General features: G+C 39.9%; 1 protein-coding gene and 1 pseudogene across 3 annotated transcripts in view; both read right to left on the bottom strand.

The window, feature by feature from the left end:
- The window catches only part of COL4A6 (collagen type IV alpha 6 chain), a 402326-nt gene that overhangs the window by 167998 nt on the left and 206963 nt on the right, over positions 1–27365 (bottom strand). The window lies entirely within an intron of this gene.
- Positions 20528–21558, bottom strand: LOC132224571 (sorting nexin-15-like; annotated as a pseudogene).

Below are 27365 nucleotides of genomic sequence, written 5' to 3'. Positions count from 1 at the left end.
GAGTGATTCTGCTTCACATTTAAGTTTAAGAACCACTGATCTGTAGAAAAGGACCAATTATATCTGACTTATTTGTCTCACAAAAATTACAACTAATTCATATTGGGAAAATTGTGTATAGATGCTTCAGACAAACAACATTATAAACTTTCAAAGTGGTATTAACTAACATCGTTTAGATGACAGGAAAAGAAATGAAGTGAATGTTAGGATTTCAGGTTCAGGGGAAATACTGAAACACAAGGAACTTTCTCTCTGCCTTCATTATTTCCCTCTTTATCTAAAGTATGTTTTGACTGGATTCCACAAATATTGTGTTTAATAGTGTTGTTTAATAAATATACTATAAGCTAGGCACTGGTGACATTTTGGCAGTCAATAAGAGAAGGCTTCTGCCTTCATTAAACTTATATTTTAGTTGGAGGATACAGATAGTAAACAATTTAAAAAGTTGTGACTAAAAGATCATGCATTTATTAATTTATTCACTCTCTTTTTCAATAAACATGGAATTTATATCTAGAGGAAGACAAAAATTTCAAGTAATTACAAGTCAATAATATATGGAACTACAAAGAAATGCATGGTGCGAAGGGATTTTGTGTCTAAGGGAAGATAATATCAAGAAAGGCCTAATACAAAGGTGATTTTTATAAAGAGTGATATTTGAGTTGTCAACTGGAGGATGAATAAAATGTGGGAGAAGAAACAGTAGATGATAAGCATTTCAGGAAGATGCAGTGTGCTGAAAACCCAGAAGTTGAAGAGAACATGATACATTTGAAGATATTGAAATGGCTGCTGAGGATAGTGCTATAGACTGAATGTCTGTGTGCCTTCCAAATTAATATGTTAAAACCTACTTCTCCAATGTTATGGTATTTTGGGTGGGACTTTTGGGAGGTAATTAGCTCATAATAGTGGAGCTTTTATGGATGGGATTAGCACCCTTATAAAAGAGATGCCAGAGAGCAAATTCACCCTTTTCACCATGTGAGGGCATAGCAAGAAGATAGTCAGCAAATGTGCTTTCACCACACACCAATTCTGCTAGTGCCTTGATCTTGGACTACCCAGTTTCCAGAACTATGAGTAATAAATTTCTGTTGTTTATAATCTATCAAGTCTATGGTATTTTTGTTATAACAACCCAAATGGACTAAAACAGATTGGAGGGGAGGAAGAATGTCACTAGAATATGGAGAGGAAGACAGGGTCATCAGCTCATGGTGGCCCACAGTGCTATGATGAAGAGTCCAGATGTTATTCTTAGGGCAGTGGAAAACCACTGAAGGTGTTTGGAAGGGGTTTCTAATCAGGAGAGTAATAAAACCCATATGCCACATTAATAGGCAGAATAATACTTCCCTCAACCCAAAGGTGTCCACATCTCAACCTCCAGAAAATGAGAAAACAAAATGGCATAAATAATAAGGGCACTTCTAAGGCATGACTCAGAACTATACTAGTAGGATGTACTATAGTGGCAAAGGTAAACTGCTATGGCTAGAGAAGAGATTGTTGAAGGCAGACATGAACTGGACCTGATGAATGGGAGAGATTTGGAGTTAATGATGTCATTCATTTTGGATGGAGGAAAACACCTGTGTGGGGTGGAAAGTTTAAAATGAACATGGCCAGGTAAGAAAATGGATCATGAGCAACCTACACTTCTCTTTACTCAGTGGAAATATCTGTTTTGTTGCTGGTATTTTGATGTTGGAAAGCCATAATAACAAGCTACTGTTGGAAAATCACTTTGTGGGATGGGTGAATGGATGAAAGAGGAGATATAATAGTCACAAATCAAAGGCAATCTGAGGAAAAAGGTTAGAGGAAGAATGAAGGTAGTAATGGCTTAAGTATTCTGTATTACAAATGAGCAAAGAGCTATGTTCCTCAGTCCAGAAACAGGAATATGTTGAGGAGCCCCTGCACATAAAGTACAGCTTTTGAAATGGAAAGAGATAATAGAAATAGCCCGAGAGCTCTATGAAGACACCCTATATCTGTGCTGTTGATCAGTGTGGCCTTAGTTTAGCATTTGGTATGCTGCCGGGGAAATGGTAGCAACATAAATATGATGCTTCTCAGACTAGTCCCAGATATTAAGTGCAAATCTTATGTCTAGGGTACTTGAAAGTATAAAGGGCCTAGATTTCCTATAAGCACAATTGCAGGTAGGTGGTGGTTAGGGGGTAGGATTTGTTGTTTGTAATAAACTTTGTTCAAACCTATTAGTTTCCTATTACTGCTGTAACAAATTACTTCACACCTAGTAGCTTGACAACACACATTTATTATCTTACTCTTCTGTAGGTAACCAAGTCTGAAATGAGTCTCCCTGGTCTAAAGTCAAAGTATAGGCAGAATAGCATTCCTTTCCAGAGACTTTAGGGGATAATCCATTCCTTTGCCTTTCTAGCTTCTGGAGGTTGCCCTTACTCTTTGGTTCATGGCCCCTTCCTTCATCTTCAAAGCTATCAACATCGGCCAAGTCTTTCTCACCTTAGGTCATTCTGAAACTTTCTCTTCAGCCTCTCTTCCACTTGCCTTTGTGATTACGTGATTACATGATTACATTGGGCCAACCCAGATAATTTAGATAATCTTCCCATTTCAAGGTAAACTGATTAGCAACATTAATTCCATCTGCAAATTTAATTCCTCCCTTCCATATAGCCTTACATGTTCACATTTTCTGGAGGTTGAGATGTAGACACCTTTGGGATGGGGTAGGCATTATTCTGCTTATATAAGTATCCATCCATAAAACTGTTAAATATACTCTACTGGACAATGTTCCCTTCTTGTAAGCCCACAACATATAAAGTACTTAACAGAATACATTCACCACATAGTAAAAACTCTGTTGTATAACACTATCAGAACAAGTAATAGAATAGTTAAAATGAAGAATCATCATATAAAATAATATATATGGTCCTTAAGCATTTTATTTCAACCTAAAACATATAAATGTACATCCATTCACAAACCTGGTGATGTGATGTCAGGCCAAGCCCCCCTTTTTGTTTGTGGATCCTCTGATTGGAATTTCAATCTCTTTCTTCCATAAGTTACATCCCTAATGCATCCTATTTGACTTCCAGCTTCAGGTTTTCTTTCTTTTTTTTTTTTTTCTGCTATAGGGAAGTTTTTAAAAGCAACTTTATTATTTTTCCCAAAGCATTGCACTTAGTTTTCATAGAAGCAGTAGCTTCCATTTTATACTCATACTAGAGGCCCAGTGCATGAAATTGTGCATGGGGGTGGAGTATGTGTCTCTCAGCCCAGCCTGAACCCTCTCCAATCTGGGACCCCTCGAGGGATGTCCGACTGCCCATTTAGGCCCGATTGAGGACTTCTGGCTCCCAACTGCTCACCTGCCTGCCTACCTGATTGCCCCTAACCACTCCCCTGCCAACCTGATCAATGCCTAAATGCTCCCCTGCTGGCCTGATTGCCCCTAATTGTCCTCCCCTGCTGGCCTGATCACCCCCAACTGTACTCCCTATCAGGCCTGGTCCCTCCCAACTGCCCTCCTCTGCTGGCCTGATCGCCCACAACTGCCCTCCCCTGCCAGCCATCTTGTGGTGGCCATCTTGTTTCCACATGGGGGCGGCCATCTTTGACCACATGGGGGTGGCCACCTTGTGTGTTGGAGTGATGGTCAATTTGCATATTACTATTTTATTAGATAGGATTTAATAAATTTACATTGAGTTACTTAATTATATTAGCAAGTAAAACTGGCATAAATGGGTTTGGCAACAAAACAACTAATTTTTGGTAAGTACCAACTCAACGCATTGGAGCAGAAATGTAAAGGTCAACCAGAGGGTAGCTTATTACACATGAGTGTTTCTTGTGCCATAAGCATTGTCAGTATATATTTCAGTATGGAAAAAAAGCATCAACTTAATCCAAGTCAGGTAAGTGGAGGTCAGTGAAGGGAGCTTTTACTATATTTAAAAGATTTTACAAGAAAAACACAATCAATAGATACCATGTAGTCTCAATTACTCTTATACTCAATTTCTTTCTGAAAGTCCTCCCCAAGTGTGCATCAGCTAATATTAAAAGTAGTTGATATTTATTTAGTGCTTATTATGTGCTTAGCATTATGCCAAGTACTTCATTAAACATTTATTTAATACAACAACCATATGAGGTGGGATTGTGCCCATTTTATAGATGAAATAACTAAATTTTAGAGTTGAGAAACTTGCCAAATGTCATACATCAAAAAACACTGAAGTCCAGAATTCCAGCTTTAGAACTCAGATTTATTACTATTATACTATGTTGCCAACTATCAGATGAGCAAGTCAGGAGTTATAGCATGTGGTGCCATACTGTCAGCTTCCTCTTCATAGTCCAGTGGTGGATCATTCAAAAACAGGAGGCAAAATAAGTATGGCAATGCCCCTAGGCAAACTTCTTTGTTTCCTTAGCTCCTCAGACATGGTAGTTGATGACTGGTGATGACTCAAAAAGATACTCAAAAACCAGAAGCAGACACTAAATTTATTGAAACTCTTTATCATCAACAGCTATTTTTTTTCAGCAGCACCTTTTTTTTTTTCCTTCAAAGTTTTCCTTATTTACTTTCCCTCTCGATTCAGCAAGGGCAACCATCATTCTATCTTGGGTTCTACCACTATAGAGTGCCACTCATTTACCTTCTGCCTCCAGAAATCATTCCATGGGTCTTTGTAGAAAGAGATCAGAGCTCAATCTCCTTGTTCTGGCTAGGCAACATTAGCCCTTAGAAATCAAAGAGATTAGGCAAAGCCTCCATGAATGTTAGAGCTGGACAGCCATGTCAGTGAGCTTCTGGAAGTTATGCTGCCAGGGGGAAAAGGCCAGGGAAAAGAACTGTGCTAAGGAAAAAGAGGGTGTGTGCGAGCTTTCCGAGAATGGGGTCATTAGACCTCTGTCTGGAAGGTTCATGTGAAGCAAACACACTGTCAGTGCATGTTGGCCAGAAACCCAGAGGAAGAGAATTTAAAGTCAAATAGTATACTTTCTACCTCTAGGATGCCAAATTCACAAGTGTATCAAAAGCCAGAGGCCTAGGTTTGCCATGGAGACTCACAACTGAAAAAATCTTGCAGGTTATATCAGAGATACCAGCTCAAATTTCTTCAGGCTACGTTTGAGCAGCTTGGACTAAAATTATACCCAGACCAGACTGGACAGGATGGAGCAGTTTAATGACTTGTCATGATTTGAGGGCCACTAAAAGAACTTTCTACAAAGGTAGACAGGAAAGGGCTAAAAGAAAACTAGCCTAGGCCTATTAACATCTAAGTGAAGCTCAGAATCAGCTATAAGCATGTTGACAGATTTCAGGTGATTATAATACTACCATTCTTTAAAAAAAAAATCATAGTATGTTGGGGTTTGAGGTCACTCTGGTCCAAATACAATGTGACCTTTGAATTTTAAAAAAAGATTTATTTTTATTAGAAGTGGTGAGTTGTTATGTCTGTGTCAGGGATAGGAGGATTTGTGTCTGTGTTTCAGTAGGTGGAACTTCATCCATCTTCCAGCCCCAGCCAGGTCCAGGTGGAAGAGTAGATGGTGATGACTCTGACGACATTGGCCAAATCCCAATGTCATAAGGGAGAACAAAAGTACAGGCCATGCAGATTCATCCTTGAAGAGAAATGAGCCATAGACCTTCAACTAGCTGACAGAGCACATGCTATAGAATCATGGAATCAATTCGGTATGGCAAAAAAACAGAGAGCATTAGAATTCATGGGAATTGGGTTTGCATTCCAGCACTACCCAAATTTTCTGTTGACTTTGGGCATATCATTTCATTTATCTGGGTCTCAGGTTTCTCATCTGTAAAATGAGAACAGTCATAACTGCCCTTCCTACCTGTGGAAGATTGCATTATTGACCCAATTCTTTGCTCCTTCCACTATCTGTGCCAGCTGACTCATTTCTTCCATAAAATAAGTGGAGCATAACTCCCATTCATTGACTCCAGGTTCAGTGACGTAATTTGTTTTGACAAATTGGATGTGGAAGTAACAGTGAGCCAGTTCTGCTTACTCTTGCATCTCTGCTTTAACCATGAAAATAACATGCTCAGGCTAGCCCATGGTTCTAGAAGGAGAATGAAAAACACATGAAGCACAGCTACTTTCAGCCTAGACCAAGCAACCCCCAGCTTGCCACAGACTCATGAATGGCCAATGCCCAGCAAACCTACAGCCTGGCAAGAAATAAGTGTTGTTTTAAGTCACTGAGTTTTGGGGTGGTTTGTTAAATAGTGGCAGCTAACCGATATAACTTGGAGAGGCTATGTGAATTTCAAATATGATGAGATATAAGAGTACTTTTCAAAATTTCTAAGGTTTATACAAATGTTATGGACTGTTCTAAGAGTGACCAACTAGCTTTAAGGGTTAGAAAGCTAAAGTAAAGTGGAATTTGGTCAAGTTCTGTTACTGTAAGTTTTAATTGACAGGGTCCTCCTTGCTATAAGAAAACTAGGAGAGCTAAGTCTCAAGGTTTAACTCCAGTTAACTTATCCTGAGGCCATCGTGCCTCCTGAGTTCCTGTTCGGGCACAGGAGAACAAAGCATAGAGTAAAAGTAGATAAAAAGGATGATTTAATGAGAAGTCTTGCAGAACTCTTCAGACAGCAGAACAGTATACCAACAGCTCTTCACTCTGCCTCTTCAAATACTTGTTCTGTTCACTGAATCAGCCATAAAATTAATCAGTGTTGATGGAGTCTTGTGGGCTGTGGCCAACTGTCTTGCTGGGCAATAATTCTGTCAGCTCTCTATTCCAAGCAACTGTCTCTAAGAGTTCCAAAAGCTAAACACAGGAAAACCACACCAGCCACAGGCTTCATTAACTAATAAACCTTGATGGAAAGCAGGATCTCACACAGATGTTTCTGGTATAGAACTCCCCCAAGGAAGAGGGGACAGTTGTACTTAAAAATCCCATTGGGCTGACTAAAGGTGCTCCTATCCTTCACAATATACTTCAGAGTTTGGGTCAGACCAGTATTTGTACCAATAAAATAAATAGCAGAAATGATATTTATAAGATCTTGGCAAGAAAAGTATAAATAAATTCAAGAGCATAGGCAGTGATATTTTGAGAAGTAATATTAACTGTGCTCAGTAGAATAGAAAGTAAATTATTTACACTCCTAAGGATTCAGGGCAGATTTAGCCATTTAAGGGAGGGAGGAACGACCATCTGCTGTTCTAGCTACAAATGATTAGCTTACGTGTCACATGCCAAGGCTTAAACCACAGCCAAAAATATGAAACAGATACAGCCCCAGAAAGTTCCACTTTGGGGGTCTATAAAGGGGAAAGAAATTGTGTGCTCTCTATATTGGCAGCTGGGATTGCTAATTCTCATATCATGCAACTTTTCAAAGGGAATTCTTTCCTTAATAAAGAGTGAGAAACAAGCAAAAAACTTTATTTCCACCATGTTTCTCTTGTGAAACTCATCCCATCCATTTACCATGGGCAAAGGAAAGTCTACAGTGGATGAATTCCCTAATTATTCAGCTGCCTTCAGGGATACCCCAAAACACCTAAAATCTAATTAACCAGTTTACCCTTCCTCTCATCACAATGCCAAAATAGAATCCTTTTGATCAAATTCCTTACTACCATTCTACCATACCCAAAGCTTGAAACCCTTCCCAACTTTTACTCCCACATCTGGTAAGTCCTCCAAATTTGCCTTTTCTTCAGGCACATCTCTTGATTTGTCCTGCTCCTCTGCTCTGCCCTATGAGAGGCTGTATTTTCTCATGCTTTGGTAACTGCAACAACCTCTAAACTCTGTCTTCTAGACTTTCTCTAACTTTTCTTCATGTTGCACTCAGGTCATCTTCCCCATCTATCATTTTGAAAAATTAGTTCATCCTCTGTCTTCAAGGAATGTGAATGACTCCTGGTTTCTTATGGCATCAAAACACATATGTAGTACCTTGATCAATACAGAAAAAAATTTAAAAATGTAAACACATTATTGACAATTTAAAGTAAAAATAATAGCACTGTATTACGGTGCTTATAAACTATGCAGTAATGCTTTTTTAAATAATGATAACACAAAAGATGAGTAAATAAAAATATATTATTATTTAAAAAAACCCTGTGTGGCAGCCCTGTTACTCAGTTTCATTTACTGTATCAACCATCAACTTCAGGCTGGTACCTGAAATACTAATTTCCAGTTTTGAAACTGCTCAACCTATTTCTTTCACTTGGAATGCTCCTTGAGACCTTTTCAATACTCCTAGCACCCCATGTATGCAAACCCAGCCTCAAGTTTGTATCTCCTATGGAATACTCTAATAATACTAACGAGATAAATGGAAATTTAATTAAAAACCAATGAAAAAAAAACCAAACAGCAACAAAAACAAGATGAGCAGGAGGATTCCAATTCTTACTGGTAGTCTTCTTATTGGTGGTTTCTTCAGCAATGCCTTTTTCACACATCCTTCCGTTTCTATTTAAATATGACCACTTTTATTCAAGATGGCACTCTCGACCTCTATCTGCCAGAAGTTCTCAACCTTGGCTGTATATTAAAATCATCCTGGGGAGATTTCTTTTTAAAGTTTTATTTTATTGCTTAAAGTATTACAAAGAGTAGTACATATGTCTCCTTTTTCCCCCCATTGACCTTCCCCCGGCCTCCCCAACCCCCCAGTATCTTGCGTCCATTGGTTATGCTTATATGCATGCATACAAGTCCTTCGGTTGATTTCTTACCCCCCCACCACAACCCTCCCTAGCCTTCCTGCTGTAGTTTGACAGTCTGTTCCATGATGCTCTGCCTCTGTATCTATGTTTGTTCCTCAGCTTATAATGTTATTTATTATCCATAAACGAGTGAGATCATGTGGTATTTTTCTTTCATTGACTGGCTTATTTCACATAGCATAATGCTCTCCAGTTCCATCCATGCTGTTGCAAATGGTAAGAATTCCTTTTTTTTATAGCAGCGTAGTATTCCATTGTGTAGACGTACCACAGTTTTCTAATCCATTCATCTGCTGATGGGCATTTAAGCTGTTTCCAGATCTTAGCTATTGTAAATTGTGCTGCTATGAACATAGGAATGCATATATCCTCTCTGATTGGTGTTTCTGGCTTCTTGGGATATATTCATAGAAGTGGTATTACTTGGTTAAATGGCAGTTCCATTATTAATTTTTTGAGGAAACTCCATACTGTTTTTTCACAGTGGCTGCACCAGTCATTCCCACCAGCAGTGCATGAGGGTTCCTTTTTCCTCCCCATCCACTCCAGCACTTGTCATTTGTTGATTTGTTGATGATAGCCATTCTGACAGGTTTGAGATGGTACCTTATTGTTGTTTTGATTTGCATCTCTTGAATGATTAGTGACTTTGAGCATGTTTTCATATGTCTCTTGGCTTTCTGAATGTCCTCTTTCGAAAAGTGTCTATTTAGGTCCTTTGCGTATTTTTTGATTGGATTTTTTATCTTCCTTTTGTTAAGTTGTATGAGTTCCCTGTAAATGTTGGAGATTAAACCCTTATTGGAGATAACATTGGCAAATATGTTCTCCCATGCAGTCGGCTTTCTTGTTGTTTTGATGATGGTTTCTTTTGCTGTGCAGAAGCGTTTTATTTTGATGTAGTCCCATTTGTTTATTTTGTCTTTAGATTCCATTGCCCTAGGAGCTGTATTGGTAAAGATATTGCTATGACATATGTCTGCTATTTTGCTGCATATAGCTTCTTCTAAGATTTTTATGGGTTTCCATCTTACATTTAAGTCCTTTATCCACTTTGAGTTTATTTTTGTGTATGGTGTAAGTTGGTGGTCTAGTTTCATTTTTTTTTTTTGCAAGTATCTGTCCAGTTTTCCCAACACCATTTATTGAGGAGACTGTCCTGTCTCCATTGTATGCTCTTGACTCCTTTGTCAAATATTGATTGAGCATACTGGCTTGTGTTGATTTCTGGGTTCTCTGTTCTGTTCCATTGGTCTATAAGTCTGTTCTGGTTCCAATACCAGGCAATTTTGAGAACAGTGGCTTTGTAGTATAGCTTGATATCTGGTATTGTGATCCCTCCTACATTGTTCTTCTTACTCAAGATTGCTGCAGTTATTCGGGGTCTTTTTTTTTTATTCCGGATGAAGTTTTGGAGAATTTGGTCTAGGTTTTTGAAGTATGCCATTGGTATTTTAATGGGGATTGCATTGAGTTGATAGATTGCTTTGGGTAGTATGGACATTTTAATGATGTTGAATGTACCAAACCATGAATATGGTATATTCTTCCGTTTGTTCATGTCTTCCTCTATCTCTTTTTTCAATGTCCTGTATTTTTCTGAGTACAGGTCTTTTACATCCCTAGTTAAGATTATTCCTAGGTATCTTAATTATTTTTGGTGCAATGGTAAATGGGATTGATTTTTTTTTTCTTCTCGTTCTGTGAGTTCATTAACCTAATATATAAAAACCCTGGGTTGTAATGACCAGTAATGACCGACCAAGGCTTGACCAACAGGAAGTCAGTCTTGCAGTTAGTGTTGGGTTGCTGACTGCTGAAGGGGCTGCTAATCAGGGCCAGAGAGAGGCCTGAAGAGAGAAGCAGGGACTGATCCATTACCTCTGTGGCAGCTTTTGATCTATACTTGCCTCTCTCTTTCTTTCCCAGGCTGGCCAGCAGCCACACCTCCATTTCTCTCTAGACCAGGGGTCCTCAAACTACAGCCCATGGGCCACATGCAAATAGTAATATTGTATTTGTTCCTGTTTTGTTTTTTTACTTCAAAATAAGATATGTGCAGTGTGCATAGGAATTTGTTCATAGTTGTTTTTTTTTAAACTATAGTCAGGCCCTCCAATGGTCTGAGGGACAGTGAACTGGCCCCCTGTTTAAAAAGTTTGAGGACCCCTGCTCTAGACCTTCACCGGGGCTGCTAATCAGCCCTGCCTTTCTGATCAGGCCTAGTTGATAGTCCCAGAGGTGCTGACTGGCATAGAAACTGACCAATCAGAACCAAATCTGGGTCAACTGTGAGAAGCCAATTGCTGCCTAGGAGGCAGAGCTTTTGAGGCTGACTGGCATAGAAACTGACCAGTCAGAACCAAATCTGGGTCCACTGTGAGGAGCCAATGACTGCCTAGGAGGTGAAGCTTTTGACACTGACTGGCATAGATACTGACCAATCAGAACTAAATCTGGGTCAACTGTGAGGAGCCAATGGCTGCCAGAATCAAATCTGGCTCAACTGTGAGGAGCCAATGGCTGTCTAGGGGATGGAGTTTTTGACACTGATTGGCATAGAAACTGACCAATCAGAACCAAATTGACTGGCAGAGGAGGGCCATTGGGGAAAGATCAAGCCTTTAGGGGAGGGCAGTTGGGGGCAAGATCAACCTGGCAGGGGAGGGCCGTTGGGGGTGAGATCAGGCAGGCAGAGGCAGTTAGGGGCAATCAGGCAGACAGGCAGAGGGGTTAGGGACAATCAGGCAGGCATGCAGAAGCAATTAGAGGCGATCAGGAAAGCAGGCAGGTGAGTGGTTAGGAGCCAGTGGTCCCAGCTTTTGAGAGATGTCTGACTGCCGGTTCCAGGTGGGTGCTCTTTGATTCAGCTGTTCCTTCTGCTCTGTGAGAAGGCGCAGGGCCTGTCCGCAAATTCCGCCCTTTGTCTTTTCCTGAGCAGACCTCCCAGGCACGCATGATCAGGGAGGTTGGAGTTCTGGCATTCCTGGATTCTCAGCTGAGGTAACTGGTCCCTGGGCATTGTGGCTGTAAGGTCCTGGGAGGTATCTGAGATCTTCCTAGTTGAAGGTAAGGCTGGGGTTCTGATCACAGTCAGTCTCTGATCACAGCCGTCCCCACTTCAAGATGATGTGGCCTCTGTGGCTGAGCTGAGTGCTCTGGGAGAGATTTCAGCCACAGTAGAGGCTGCCTGGTCAGGGGAGTCGGTCAGCCAGTCCCCAACAGTTCCTTGGAGTATAGCTGTCCCTCACTCACAAATACTGACACTCCCTGCAAGTCCACATGCTCTCCTTTCGTTCTCTCACGCTCACACTATCTAGCAGCCTGCAGTCCCATCAGCAGCCATCTTGAATTCTTCTGGGGAGCTTTTAAAACACTAGATACCCATGTTGTACCCCAGATAATTAAATCACAGTCTGTGGGGTTGGTGAATCTCAGGTATCAGTATTTTAAAAATTGTTCCAGGTAATTCTAAGGTTCAGAACCACCAGTCCAGAAAACCACTATATTCTCTTTCCAGGTTTCCCCCACCTTTTGTTTCTCTCAACTGTACCATATTTTACTACTGTTTAAATTCTCAGCTCTGTTTTATTCTCCTATTCAAGATCTTTCAATGATTTAGCTCTCTCTTTCTCTCACTCTCTCTCCCTCCGCTCTGTCTCTATCATCTCTCTCTCTCTCTCTCTCTCTCTCTCTCTCTCTCATCTTTCTAGCTGTTTATCTCTAAAGCATCTATATAATCTATATTTATACCTCTATCCATTTTATATATATATATATATATATATATGTATATATATATATATATATATATATATATATGAATATGTATGCTGTGTTAAATGAAAACGTAGGATAGAGAAGAATATATGGTATGTTTAATTGTAAATTTTACATATGTATTATTTTTCTTTTGCTACATAACAAATTTTCACAAAGTTAGCTGTTTAAACTTAGCTTAAAACGACACTAATTTATTGTCATAATTTTTAGGAGTCCAAGCATGATTTAACTGCTGCTAAGGGTCTCTCACTGTTTTAAGATGTAGGTTTTATGATCAATCAGGTATGGGGAAGTCAACAAATAGAGGATGACAATCATTGAAAAGATAATTTGTTACTACAAGATCCAAGAGGAGGGCCACAGCATGCAACATGGGAAAGCAACAGGATCTGTCAAGAGGCAGAAGAAGTGAGGAGAAAAACATGGGCAAGAATCTTTATTGTAGTTACCATGGGAAATGCAAGGCAAAGCAGAATAAGCAGGTTTAGAACTGGCCAGTTTAAACAATTTCAGAGGGCTCTGGGTTATAGGAGCTGTCACTAGTTGTCTGGTACCTGATCCTGGGATGATTAAGGCAGAGGAATATTGCCTCCTGGAGTGTAAGATTTAGATAGATAGGGTGGTTCAGGTATGGGGTCTGGATTGGTTGGTTTGCATATGAAAGGCACCCTTCTGAGCAAGTTATTTGCTCTCTCTAAGGACTGACTAGCACTGAGAAAGGGAGTCTTTTTCCCAGACAGCAAACCCCAAATATCAAAACATCAAGAATATAGAAAGTAAGAATATATAGTTAATACATTCACTGGATTGAAATCTCAGTATCAAACAAGGCTATGACCCAAGCTCAGTACTTATTGGCAGAATTCAGTTCCTTATCATTTTAGGACGGAGGTCCCTGATATCTTGCTAGCTGACTGCTAGTCAGCTTCCAGAGACTGCTCTCAGACCCTAGCTACATGGTCTTCTCACAAGACAAAGATTCTTAAGACAAATACCATATGATCTCACTTATATGTGAAATCTAATGAACAACATAAATTGATGAACAAAATAGAAACAGAGGCATAGATACAATGGACAGACTGACAGCTGTCAGATGGGAGGGAGAAGGGGGAGACTGGATGAAAGAAGGGGAAGGATCAGCCAAAGAACCTATATGCATAACGCATAGACACAGACAGCAGTGTAATGATGGCCAGAGGGAAGAGGGATGAGGGCTGGGTAGAGGTGGGCAAAGGGAGAGAAAGTGGGGAGCATCTTTAATAGTGTCAACAATAAAAAAAAAACAGTTGGAAATTCTTATATAATGTAACTTAAGTATCTCATCACCTTTACCATATTACATAACTTAATCAAGAGTGACAGAACATCATATTTACAGGTCTGCAAAACTCAAGGGAAGAAAATTATATAGGACATATAGGCAGGGAAAAGGAGTCTTAGAATTCTGCCTTCCACAATTTGGAATTATTTATATGTATATATTTGCATTGCAGAAAAGTTTGGAAAATGTTCATGAATCATCTCTTTTGAGGGGCTTTCAGATGGTATTATTTTTAGACATTAATTTTTATTCTACAAAGCACATATTATTTAGGAGGCAAGGAAGAAAATTGTAAAGGAAGAATGGAAGGAAGGAAGGTAGGGAGGAAGGAAGGAAAGAAAAGAGAAAGAAGGAAGAAAGCAAGAACCTTCAGCTGCTTACTGAACTAAGTATAAATTCATTGTCAAAAATGGTTTTCCATAACATGATGCCAACTCTGTAAAAGGAGTCATTTTCTATTACCCCTTCAAATGATCCCTTATTCAAGATAAACTAAGTACCCTGGCCCTCATTTTACCCTGTCCTTTTTTCTATATATGGCACACTCATATTATTCTACTGTTTTCATTTCTGTCAAAATCCTACCCATCCCTCAAAGCCAATTGCTATCTTCTCTGCAAAATCATTCGTGATCCCACTAGCATGAGGTGATCCTTCTTGCTTTTGAAATTCCTGAGCAGTAGATCATAGGGGTTAAGCTCCCAAATTCTAAGGTCATAGATAGCTTATGTTCTACTCCTGGCTCTTGGTACTTTCTAGCTGGGAAATCTGAGGTAAATTGCTTAACCTAGTAAGTCAGGACCATTGCTCAGACGAGCTAAAGCAATTGGGAAAAGCGCTTTAAGCCAAGGGGAATTAGCAGAGTTGGAACACTGGGATGGAAGTATCTAAGTCAGAAATCCAAAGGAAACAATATATGCCTTTAGAAGGAAATCAACTGTGTGGGACTGAGGTTGGGATGAGGATGCAAATGAGTGGAGCTTTGAAATTCAAACCCAAAATGTAACCTTTGCCTTGGAAAATTACCCAGCCAAAGTCACAGACACTAAATATAAAGTAAATGTTTCATGAAACCAGGCAACACCATCAGTAATGCATTCCAGACTATTTCTACAAAACAGAGGGTTCTTCCTATTTAGGTGTCTTTGTGGTAATGTATGAGAATGCTAATTCCAGGTAAAGAAATTTCATTTGTGTGTTTTGTGTGTTTTTTTGAGAGTTGAATTTATCCAAAAAAAACAACCATCTCTTTTGACAATTTTTTCCTCCAAGTATGCCAGTCAGATTATGAAAGGCAAAGCAAAGAACAGTTTTTTCCAGCCCTGTACATAAAAGACATCTAGTACCAACCCCCCTGTTCTGGTACAGTGGGGCATATTGCAAAACATTGCCAGGCTGCCTGGGAAGTGAAGGTTGTGCCTTGGCTCCACCATATGATATATGAAATTGGCATTAATCTGGTAAACCAGGTCAATACACCCTGAACCTGGATTCTGATTCACAAATTCTCATTTTCTTTGCCTATATAATAATTGGGAGTCACATCATTAAAATATACCACTTTATTAAGATGTACCCTTTAATTAGCACCTATTATTTTCCAGATACTTTACACACATGATCTCAATTAATCCTTACAAGTATACCAGCTAGGTATTCTTATCCCATTGTTGAAGGATGAGGACCCATTTGTGGGTAGCAAAATGCAAGGCTGAACAGTACCCCCCCCCCCCATTGATCTTTCCTTTCTCTGGCCCCCCTGCAGTAACTCAGGATACCCCAAAGCAACTTCCTTCTGCTCCAAAGACAAGTGGCTCTTCCAAAGACAGCAGGCCACTGTGGCATTTTAGAAGTGTCTGCTGATAGTTTGATTGGCAGTATGGAGAAGTGGGTCACTAGAATCAGAAAACAGGGTTTGCAACTTCTAATTGTCTGTGGAGCCTCAACCAAGTTCCCTTCCTTTTCTGGGGCCCTGCTTCCTCAACTGTAACATGATAGGATAGGACTAGATTTATGGATTGAAAATGTTTGAAAACTATGGAACCTTTGTTACATAAACAAAATCTTATATAGTCAAATCAGTAACACTGGTTAAAAGGGATGGAGGCAAGAAGAGCAGAGAGGCAGCCTTTGTAGCACTCTGCTGTATATCAGGCTTCAGGGTCAGGGTTGACTGTTTGAATACACAGTTGTACTAGGTTATAACTAAAGGTCCTTTCCAACATTTGATGGTTCATAAGGTGGACAGTTTATTCTTAGATGTTGCAGTGCATTTTCCATTCTCTAAGCTGAAAATAGAATATCATTCAAGATGGGGACCATAACATGCTCATCTTATATTAATAATCCAGTAGAAAATTTTATTAATGCCCTTCACTTCTGAGGTTCTTCTACACCTCTGGTGACAGAGAGAGCTGACTTAAAAGCTAAAGGTGTGGCTATCAGATAGAGACAGTTGCCAAAGTCTTATGCTTTGGTACCTAGCTCAGTGTTGTACACTTAATAGGTGTTTGGTAAATACTTGCTATGTACTTGTTTTCTCAAAGGTAATGTTAGCCCTGGGGTATCAGTACCTTAAAATGAACATCCTCGTTTGGCCATAGGTCCTCTAAAATTCTGAGAGGAAAGCAAATCTCAAATACTATCATTTTATTCTCATCAATATCTACAGCTGACCACTCTGGAATCTGACATTCTGATTACAGGGAACAGCAGAACACAGTGCTTTATAGCTGGTGTCCTTTAAAAAACACATTAAAATCTACAATGACAATATCATACAAAGTAACAAGAATGTATTAGACACAGGTTTCCAAGAAAAAGAGGCCTTGAGAGGAAGATAAAGCTTCTTTATTATTTCTTTTAAACAATATGTTTTAAAAATGTTATTGATGAGAAAAGAGAGGGAGGGAGGGAGGGAGGGAGGGAGGGAGGGAGGAGAGAGAGAGAGAGAGAGAGAGAGAGAGAGAGAGAGAGAGAGAGTTATTGTTCCACTTATTTATGCATTCATTGGTTGATTCTTGTATGTGCCCTGACTGGGAATCGAACCTGTGACCTTGGTGTATCGGGACAGCATTCTAACCCACTGAGATACCCAACCAGGGCTGATAGAGCCTCTTTAATAGAGCTAGCTGGGCAAGGAAGATTGTTAGATACTAATTTTCTCTTTGAAAAGATATTTGGGTTATACAAGACAACATCTGAAGGAGAGCTGCACTTGAGAAATGTGAGTGAGATGAAGAAGTCCAGAATGCAGAACCAAAAAGAATTGTAACAGATTCAATAGTTTTAGTGTTATATTTATTGATTTGCTAATACTGCTCTATTGCCCTGCTTGACTAGTAGAGGACAAGTAGCTCTTGTGCTTTAGGTTTAATCCACTAAAAAGAAAGATACAAAGACATAAAGCTGAATTGTCCTTTTAAATATTACTGGGTGAAATTCCGAAGAAATTTTTTCTTAAAGACCACACAAAAACTCTTTGATTTGCCTCATTTGGGGTAAATAATGATTTGGGTCCAAACACTTTACAGATCTGGAGCCAATTAGTTCAAATGATGTTATGTTTTCAAAATAATTAAAAGAGTGGTCAGAAAGACAGGCACTCAGGTAGCAAAAGTTTGCAGTTTACAGTCATTTATGGTTCATGTGTTCACTCTGATCTTTTGATAGTCATGGTCAGTGAGGGGTTAGTTAAAATAAATGGGACAAAGTTCTAGTTTTCAGAGCTCATAAAGCATGAAGACTCAAACAAGTCTCCACATCTAACAAAGGTTTACTTCTTGCCTTCACCTGGAAAACAACTTAACCTCTTCATATCCATTTCAAATTGGGTGAGAACACCAACCCAAGCCCATGAATTATCTTTCCTTTACATCAAGGCTTCACCCTTACCCTCCATTGTATCCAAAGTGCAAGATCTTACTGAAAACAAAATGGTACCTGAAAAATTTTTTTACAAAATATATTTTATTGATTTTCTACAGAGAAGAAGGGAGAGGGATAGAGAGTTAGAAACATCAATGAGAGAAATCGATCAGCTGCCTCCTGCACGCCCCCCACGGGGGATGTGCCCGCAACCAAGGTACACGCCCTTGACCGGAATCGATCCTGGGACCCTTCAGTCCGCAGGCCAATGCTCTAGCCACTGAGCCAAACAGGTTCGGCAAAGATTTTGTCAACAGATTGTCAAACTGCAGCGGGAAGGCCAGGGAGGGTTGGGGGGCAGAAGGGAGGGGGGTAAGAGATCAACCAAAGGACTTGTATGCATGCATATAAGCATAACCAATGGACATAGGACACCGGGGGATAGGGGAGGCTAGGGGACTGTCAAGGGCGGGGGGAGGGGGAGGACACATATGTAATACCTTTTGTAATACTTTAAGCAATAAAAAAAAATTGTCAAGTCCAAATCATCTGCTCTTTCCCAAGTGGCCCAGATGGCATATACTCTGGGTCTACTGAAAGCCTAATGAGAAGTCAAATTAGGCAGGACATAGTAGTAAGTGACTGTGTTTACTGAATCTACTCAATCATAGCTTTTATGGACAGATTCATATTAGCACAACCCAAAGGGAAAGAGTCTTTGCTTGAGGTCACAATCTGTCCAAATCAGCATTGTAAGTTGCATCCCAACCTCTTCCACCAAAGCAATTATCTAGGTTGTTAGTTTGCTGTACAAAACCCCTATGAATGTTTTTTAAAAAATCTTTATTGTTGAAAGTATTACATATGTCTCCCTTTTTCTCCCACTGATCCCTTATAGCCTGCCCCTACCCCTAAAAAACCCCTATAAATGGTATACTTTAAAAATCACTATTATTTGATGTAAAGAATACTGATGGTGGTGATACTAATATTAGAGAATAGTGTGATTACAGGAGGAGAGAGCTTATATGGCGGGGAAGTGGGGGAAGCAGACATGTAATACTGCAGTGTCTGAGCAAAGTTTCTTAAAGCAGCCAAAGCCATTAGCAACTGGAAAATGCTTAGCCCTGAATTCCTACAGATTTTTTGGTCTGATTTGCTCAAGACAGTATACAGAGATAGTGCAAATGCTCTGTAGGAATATTCAGTGAGCCAGCCATACACTTGGTTGGTACCTTGAAAAACAAAATGCCACTTTTCAACAATACTTTCTTGTCTGACAAAAACAAATCAATGTGTGTCCACCTACAATCTTTTGGAAATTGTGGCATCCACTTTGGCATTATGAGTGCAACCTTACCCCTAGAAATACTGTTTAAATTGATCAACAAGTCTAATAACCAAAGTATTTGATATTTAGGAACTGTTGTATGGCCAATCAAAAGAAAATCTGGGTAGGAGTTACATTGTCTGCAGAAAAGATTGTATCTACCATGTGCCAATTCTTTTTCTCCACCATGGAGAAGGTATTAGGATTCCAGAGCATGTGATATGGATGTCCTCATAAAAGTTGGTTTCAGCTGCAGGTGTTGTAACTTTATTAGGAAAGAAAGTTAGCTGTTTCAGGACTAGGATATAAACACATTGAATGACCCTGGTTTTTTGGCCAGGATAAACATAGGCATAAGTTAAACAAAATGTTAAACTCCAACTCTAGCTTGGTGTCATTGATTGGGGAAATGGGGCAACTCTGGCAGGTTGAGATAAACTCAAAAGTATATGGAGGATACAGAGGCAGAGCAACATCGAACAGACTGTCAAACTACAGCGAGAAGGCCGGGGAGGGTTGGGGGGTGTGGGTAAGAGATCAACCGAAGGACTTGTATGCACGCATGTAAGCATAACCAATGGACACAAGACACTGGGGGGTATGGGAGGCTAGGGGAAGGTCAAGGGGAGAAAAAAAAGGAGGCATATGTACTACTCTTTGTAATACTTTAAGCAATAAAACAATTAAAAAAAAGAGCAAAAAGAAAAAGCAAAAAGTCAAACAACACCAAAACAAATTAAACAGATTTTTAATTTTTTTAAAAATATATTTTATTGATTTTTTACAGAGAGGAAGGGAGAGATATAGAGAGTTAGAAACATCGATGAGAGAGAGACATCGATCAGCTGCCTCCTGCACATCTCCTACTGGGGATATGCCCGCAACCCAGGTACATGCCCTTGACTGGAATCGAACCTGGGACCCTTCAGTACGCAGGCCGACACTCTATCCACTGAGCCAAACCAGTTTCGGCAGATTTTTAATTTTTGACAATCAAAAACACTGAGGTGCAGTCTCATTATTTTTGTGTGTGTTCCAATAATATTGTATTTTTAGATACTTAAGTTTCATATCATTTTCACCTGCCACAGAACATCATTCTTTTGATTTTTTTCAACTATTAAAAAATGGTAAAACCATTCCAGCTCATGGACCTTACAATTAAAGGTAGTGGGCCAGATTTGCCTGCAGGCCACAGTTTGCAGACCCCTGTTCTAGATGGAAAAACAGAGAATTTAGTGACCAGACCTATTACTCACACATCAAGATAGAGACAGGCAGGGACAGAAGTCTGAGTCCCTGATTCCACAGGAGTGGTCAGGAAACTGAGAAGTCATTATTTTTCTCATTCTTAGTCCATTTTCATACAGAAATGTCCTACAGAATTACAAGACCTAGAGACAGGGCCAGGTCCCAGGGAAAGAAATAGGTGGCTGATAGTGCTGGAGCTCATGTCCTGGGGAACTGTCCACTCCCTCCCAGGGTGGGACTTTGGATAAGGTGCATGTGCAGGATTTCCTCTGCCCACTCTAGGTACTTGGCTGCTTTCTTTACACCTTCTCAGTGAGCAGATGATTGGTTACCAGGAACTCCCCGAAGCAGGATGTACACACCTCCTGGTTACCCTGCAGAGCTGCAGCGTAGTCACCTACATTCTGGTCCTGCAGGGCCTGAGTGATGAGCACTGTGGCTTGGCTGAGATAGGCAGGCTTGGCTCTCCTTCTTCATCATCTTCCTCCTCCTGGCTCCCAGGGTTCCTGGTCCAGACTCTCAGACTCTGCCTCCATTGTTGCCAGGTAACCTATGTGGATAGGATTGGGGCCTTTAACCCCTTCCTTGGAGAAAGGGTCAAAGAAGGCAAGCTCTTCTCAGTGAGGCAGGGGAACTAGACACTTCCTTGGTGCTCCCACAGTTAAAGAAAAGACTGAGGGTCTTCTGAGAAGGACTGGATGGCAGGGGGTCTGCTGACACCTCCAACTTATCAAGGGCCCTTTTCTTTGAAGAGAGTGTGGGCAACTAGTAAGCATCAGGTGGCATCTGGGGCTCCTCAGGGGGCAGAGTGGGGATCAGAGGGGGGTGGCAGAATGTGCAGATCTCTGGATACCTTGGAGGGCCATATCACATCCCCACCTCAGAAGAACTCCTTGAGTTGAGGGCTGTTGTTGAGTGAAGAGATATGCATGGTGAAGTGAAGCAAGTTCTCTTCCCACTTTCACAGCTCCTCAATCAGAGGCTTCGAATCTGCCAAACACCTGGGGCCTGGGGGAACTCCTCCAGGTGGTGGTTTCAATGTGTAGGCCAGGTCTCTGTGCAGCTTGCAGAAGTCACTGTACTACTTCCAGACCACCACCTTTTTGACATCCTCTGGGTCCCTCTTTGAGATGGACTGTGTGGTTGGTCATTTTACACTCAGTGTAGCCCTTGGGGTGGGCCCAAGGATCAGAGACTGTGTAGTGCCGCAAGAAGTCGTTCTTTGCCATGGCAACCCAGCCAGGGTGGAGCTAACCGCTGGCCAGTCTCATTATTTTTAAGCTGGAAGCCATATTATTCAAACTGGATCAGAACCTCTCCTGCATTGATATGAGTTTTAACTTGAAAAGTGATGGCTACTTGTTCCCCTATTTTAATTCTTCAATCCTTTACTAAGTGATAACTCTGACATTTTAGCTGGGCACCTAGCCACACCGAATAAAAACTACAATTCTTATTCTCAATTTCAGATAAGTATGGCCCTGAAACTAAATTCTGGCCAGTGGAATATGAGGAAAAGTGATGTCATGTGATTTCTAAGTGTCTTTAAATGGAGGGACATACTGTTTTCGCCTAGTCTCCAATCCTTCTGGTTGGAATAAAGATATGATGGCTGGAGTTAGAGCAGCCATTTTGCACCATAAATTGGAAATTATATGTTGAGAATGATAGAGCAACAAGACCTAAGGAACCTTGTTATCACAGAGCTGCCATACAAGTCTCAATTGTCTACATGAACTTTTACTAGTATATCATCTCAAGCATTGAGTTTTTCATTTCTAGAAGTTATATTTGGGAATTTTTAATGCCTTTCATGTCTTACTTAACATGTTCAATCTTTCCTCTAGCTTCTTAAACATTTGGAAACAGTTAAATATTGTTTGAAAGTCTTTGTCCACTAATCCTATAATCTGTATTATTTCTGAATTGTTTTGATTGATTTTTTCCTTATTATTTCTTTCCTTCTTCTTTTGAATGCCTGGTAGTTTTCAATTGGATGTCCTATGTGAATTTTTATCTTATTGGATGATGGATATTTTGTATTTCTATAAATAGTCTTGGGCTTTATTCTGGAACACAGTTAAATTACTTGCAAACAGTGTGATCTTTTCAAGGCTTTAAAAAAAAATCTTTATTGTTGAAAGTGTTACATATGTCCCTATTTAACCCCCATTGACTTATTCTAGTCTGCTCCTGCCCCTTGCCTCAGGCCTTTACCACCCTATTGTCTGTGTCTATGGGTCATACATATATGCATACAAGTTCTTTGGTTAATCTCTTCCCACTCACCCACTCTACCCTGCATTCCCTCTGCGGTTCCACAGTCTGTTCAATGCTTCTAAGTCTCTGGATCTATTTTATTCATCAGTTTATTTTGTTCATTAGATTCCACAAATGAGTGAGATCCTTTCTCTGACTGGCTTATTTCATTTAACAGGTTCATCCATGCTATTGGAAATGGTAAGAGTTCTTTCTTTTTTCACAGATGCATAGTATTCCATTGTGTAAATGTACTACAGCTTTTTTATTCACTCATCTGTGGATGGGCACTTGGGCTGTTTCCAGATATTAGCTATTATAAATTGCGCTGCTATGAACACAGGGGTGCATACATTATTTCTGACTGGTGTTTCTGATTTCTTAGGATATATTCCTAGAAGTGGGATCACTGGGTCAAATAGGAGTTCCATTTTTAATTTTTTGAGGAAACTCCATGCTGTTTTCGATAGTGGCTGCAACAGTGTGCATTCCCACCAGCAGTGTACTAGGGTTCCCTTTTCTCCACATCCTTGCCAACACATGTCACTTGTTGATTTGTTGACGATAGCCATTCTGACATGTGTGAGGTGATACCACATTGTCATTTTGATTTATATCTCTCAGATGATTAGTGACTTTGAGAATTTTTTTCATATGTCTCTTGGCCATCTGTATGTCCACTTTGGAGAAGTATCTAATTTTTTTTGCCCATTTTTAAATTAGATTGTATGTCTTCCTTTTGTTAAGTTGTATGAGTTCCTTATATATTTTGGAAATTAACCCCTTATCAGATGTATCATTGGCAAATATGTTCTTCCATACAGTGGGTTCTTTTTTCATTTTGTTGATAGTTTCTTTTGCTGTGCAGAAGCTTTTTATTTAGATGTGGTCTCATTTGTTTATTTTCTCCTTAGTTCCCTTTGCCCCAGGACCGTGGTTGGCAAACTGTGGCTCGCGAGCCACATGCTGCTCTTTGGCCCTTTGAGTGTGGCTCTTCCTAAGCCTTAGGAGTACCCTAATTAAGTTAATAACAATGTACCTACCTATATAGTTTAAGTTTAAAAAATTTGGCTCTCAAAGTAAATTTCAATCATTGTACTGTTGATATTTGGCTCTGTTGACTAATAAGTTTGCCGACCACTGCCCTAGGAGAGATGTCTGAGATTTTGCTGCCTATGGTTTCTTCTAAGCTTTTTATGATTTCATCACTTACATTTAAGTCTTTTATCCATTTTGAGTTTATCTTTGTGTATGGTGTAAGTTGGTGGCCTAGTTTCATTTTTTTACATGTATCTGTCCAATTTTCCCAACAGCATTTATTGAAGAGTCTGTCTTGACTCCATTGTATGTTCTTGCCTCCTTTGTCAAATATTAATTAAGCATAATGGCTTGGGTCGATTTCTGGGTTCTCTGTTCTATTCCATTGATCTATATGCCTATTCTTGTGCCAGTACCAGGCTGTTTTGAGTACAGTGACTTTGTAGTATAACTTGATATCTGGTATTGTATCCATTCAACTTTGTTCTTCTTTCTCAAGATTGCTGTGGCTATTCGGGGTGTTTTTTTTTTTTGTTTTTTTTTTGTTCCATATACATTTTTGGAGAGTTTGTTCTAGATCTTTGAAATATGCCGTTCATATTTTAATAGGGATTGCATTGACTCTATAGATTGCTTTGGGTGGTATGGATGTTTTAATGATGTTGATTCTACCAATTCAAGGTTGGTTTTTAAATTCATTAGGCAAATTTAGAGCAGCTTTGAATGTAGAACTATTGAAGCAACACCATTTAGAGTACTCCGATGATCTGTGAATTGAGATTTTCAATTCTGGCTAGTGGGAACCGGCTATTCCTAGTCTTATGTGATCTCTGAGGATTTTTCTTCCAGCTCATTTTGAGTGGTACTCTTCCTGGTCTTATATACTAGTACATGTGTTGATTAAAATTCAGCAGAAGATTCAAGGAGGATTCTGCATATCTCCAGAGTTCTCTTTCTGTTGCACCTCTTTGCCCCCGTACTCTGTCCTGCAAATTCTAGCTGCCTTGGTTTTCCTACCTTCTGGCTCCTTCTCCTAATCCACCTGGCCCTACCTACCTAGGTTTCTGTTCCCTGAATCACTGCCTAGGACCTCTCTCCAGGCAGTAAACTGGGACAATCCTAGGGCTCACCTTGTTTCTTTCCTGCCTCTCAGAGATCACTTTTTTTGTTGCCTGGTATACAATGTCTGAAGACTATTGTTTTCATTTTGTCTGTTTTTTTTTTCACTTGCTTCAGGCAGAAGGGTAAATCCAGTCCCTGTTACTCCATCTTGGCCAGAACAATGGACTTTTACATCAGAGAGAAATAAATGGCTATATTGTCTAACCCACTCTTATTTTGCATTTTCTGTCATTGGCAACCAGCCTAATCCTAAAAAATATAGAGCTGATCCTTGATTTATTCAGAGAAGTTTCTGACTTTAATATAGAGAAGATAATATTTTTAGAATAACCAGAGACTTGATTAGCATCCAAGTAAAGTCAAATACCTGGATGAAAATGGAAAGGTCTGTCATTTCCTAAGAAAAGAGTGGTGCTTAAGCAGCCAAATCAATTCCAGCTGGTGTCAGTTGACAAAATAAAGTAATTTTTTTCTTAGTGAGGTTAGTTTTTCATTCAGACAGACAGAACAATTGGAGAGAGACTTATTCAATAAACTTTCCATGAACACCTACTATAGTCTAAGCACTAGGCTATATTCTAGGGATATAAATATGTATAGGCTGGGACAGAAGTCTTTACCAGCAGTTCACAAGTTAGATAAGAAACCCCTTATTTAGTTAAGATCTATGGTCATGAGAATAGTTCATAAACTTGGCTAAGAGGCTTAGTGCCAACTTTATTTTTATTTTTATTTTTAATTTATTGTTTATTGCTTAAAGTATTACAAAGGGTATTACATATGTGTCCTTTTTTTCCCCCCCGCCCTTGACAATCCCCTGGCCTCCCCTACCCCCCAGTGTCTTATGTCCATTGGTTATGCTTATATGCATGCATACAAGTCCTTCGGTTGATCTCTTGTCCCCCAACCCTCCCCGACCTTCCCGCTGTAGTTTGACAATCTGTTTGAGGCAGCTCTGCCTCTGTATTTATTATTGTTCAAAAGTTTATAATGGTCTCTATTATCCATGAATGAGTGAGATCATATGGTATTTTTCCTTCATTGACTGGCTTATTTCACTTAGCATAATGCTCTCCAGTTCCATCCATGCCGTTGCAAATGGTAAGAGTTCCTTCCTCTTTACAGCAGCATAGTATTCCATCATGTAGATGTACCCCAGTTTTCTAATCCATTCATCTACTGATGGGCACTTAGGCTGTTTCCAGATCTTAGCTATGGTGAATTGTGCTGCTATGAACATATGGGTGCATATATCCTTTCTGATTGGTGTTTCTGGTTTCTTGGGATATATTCCTAGAAGTAGGATCACAGGGTCAAATGGGAGTTCCATTTTTAGTTTTTTGAGGAAACTCGATACTGTCTTCCATAGTGGCTGCACCAGTCTGCATTCCCACCAGCAGTGCATGAGTGTTCCCTTTTCTCCACATCCTCTCCAGCACTTGTCGTTTTGCGTGGGAAAACATATTTGCCAATGTCATATCTGATAAGGGCCTAATCTCCAAAATTTATAGGGAACTCATACAACTTAACAAAAGGAAGATAAACAATCCAATCAAAAAATGGGCAAAGGACCTAAATAGACACCTTTCAAAAGAGGACATTCAGAAAGCCAAGAGACATATGAAAACATGCTCAAAGTCACTAAACATCCGAGAGATGCAAATCAAAACAACAATGAGGTACCATCTCACACCTGTCAGATTGGCTATCATCAACAACTTTTTTTTTTAATATATAAATCTCATCTTCTATTTTTTTTCTTTTATTTAGGGAAAATGCCTTTTCAACCCACGGTTTCTCAGTGAACCATATAATTTATACTTTCAGTAATAAAATAATTTATACTTTCAGAATAAACTAGTTTTTCCTAGAATAGGATATTCACACAAACTGAAAGCTTTACCAGTATCAATGTAGTGGAGAAATAAGTTGGACACCACTCTAACCACATGATTAAGGTGAACATTACCAATAATGGAAAAAATGACATCATTGTCCTACTGTTGGGAAGCACTGGGAAGGACATAACATTGTAGGGGGGAAAATGGTTTAAACCTTAATGTGTTAATGAGAAATAATCAGACAAATCCAATTGAGATACATTCTGCAAAACAACTGGCCTGAACTCTTAAAAAATGTTGGTCATAAAGAAAAACAGAAGAAAAGATGGAATCTAGGGTTCTATGTTAAAGGAATCCAAAGAGACTGATAACTAAATGCAATTCATAATATTTTATTAAATCCTGCATTAAAAATACCCAAAGCTATAAGGACATTTTTGAAACATTTGGCAAGTTTGAATGCAGACATTATATCTATACACTAAAGGCCCAGTGCATGAATTTGTGCATGAATAAGGTCCCTTGGAGTGGCCTTCAGAAATTGGGCCCTAGCACATACCCCAAGCCTTGCATCCCTGAAGCCCTGCCTGGCACCCCACCTTGACCTGGTGCTGCCCCCTCACCTGCTCCACCATCCCACCTTCAGGGCAATTGATCGGGGCCAGGCCCTCCGCCTGGCTCTCTTAGTACTTGGGAGCCGGGCGGCAGCCCTGTGGCCGCCACTGGTTGTCATCTGTGGGGCAATTGGAAGGGCAATCGGGACCCCGCTAGCACCT

This window comes from Myotis daubentonii, chromosome X (assembly GCF_963259705.1).
Source record: "Myotis daubentonii chromosome X, mMyoDau2.1, whole genome shotgun sequence".
Classification (NCBI taxonomy): Eukaryota; Metazoa; Chordata; class Mammalia; order Chiroptera; family Vespertilionidae; genus Myotis; species Myotis daubentonii.
This window is presented reverse-complemented; position numbering and strand designations above follow the sequence as displayed.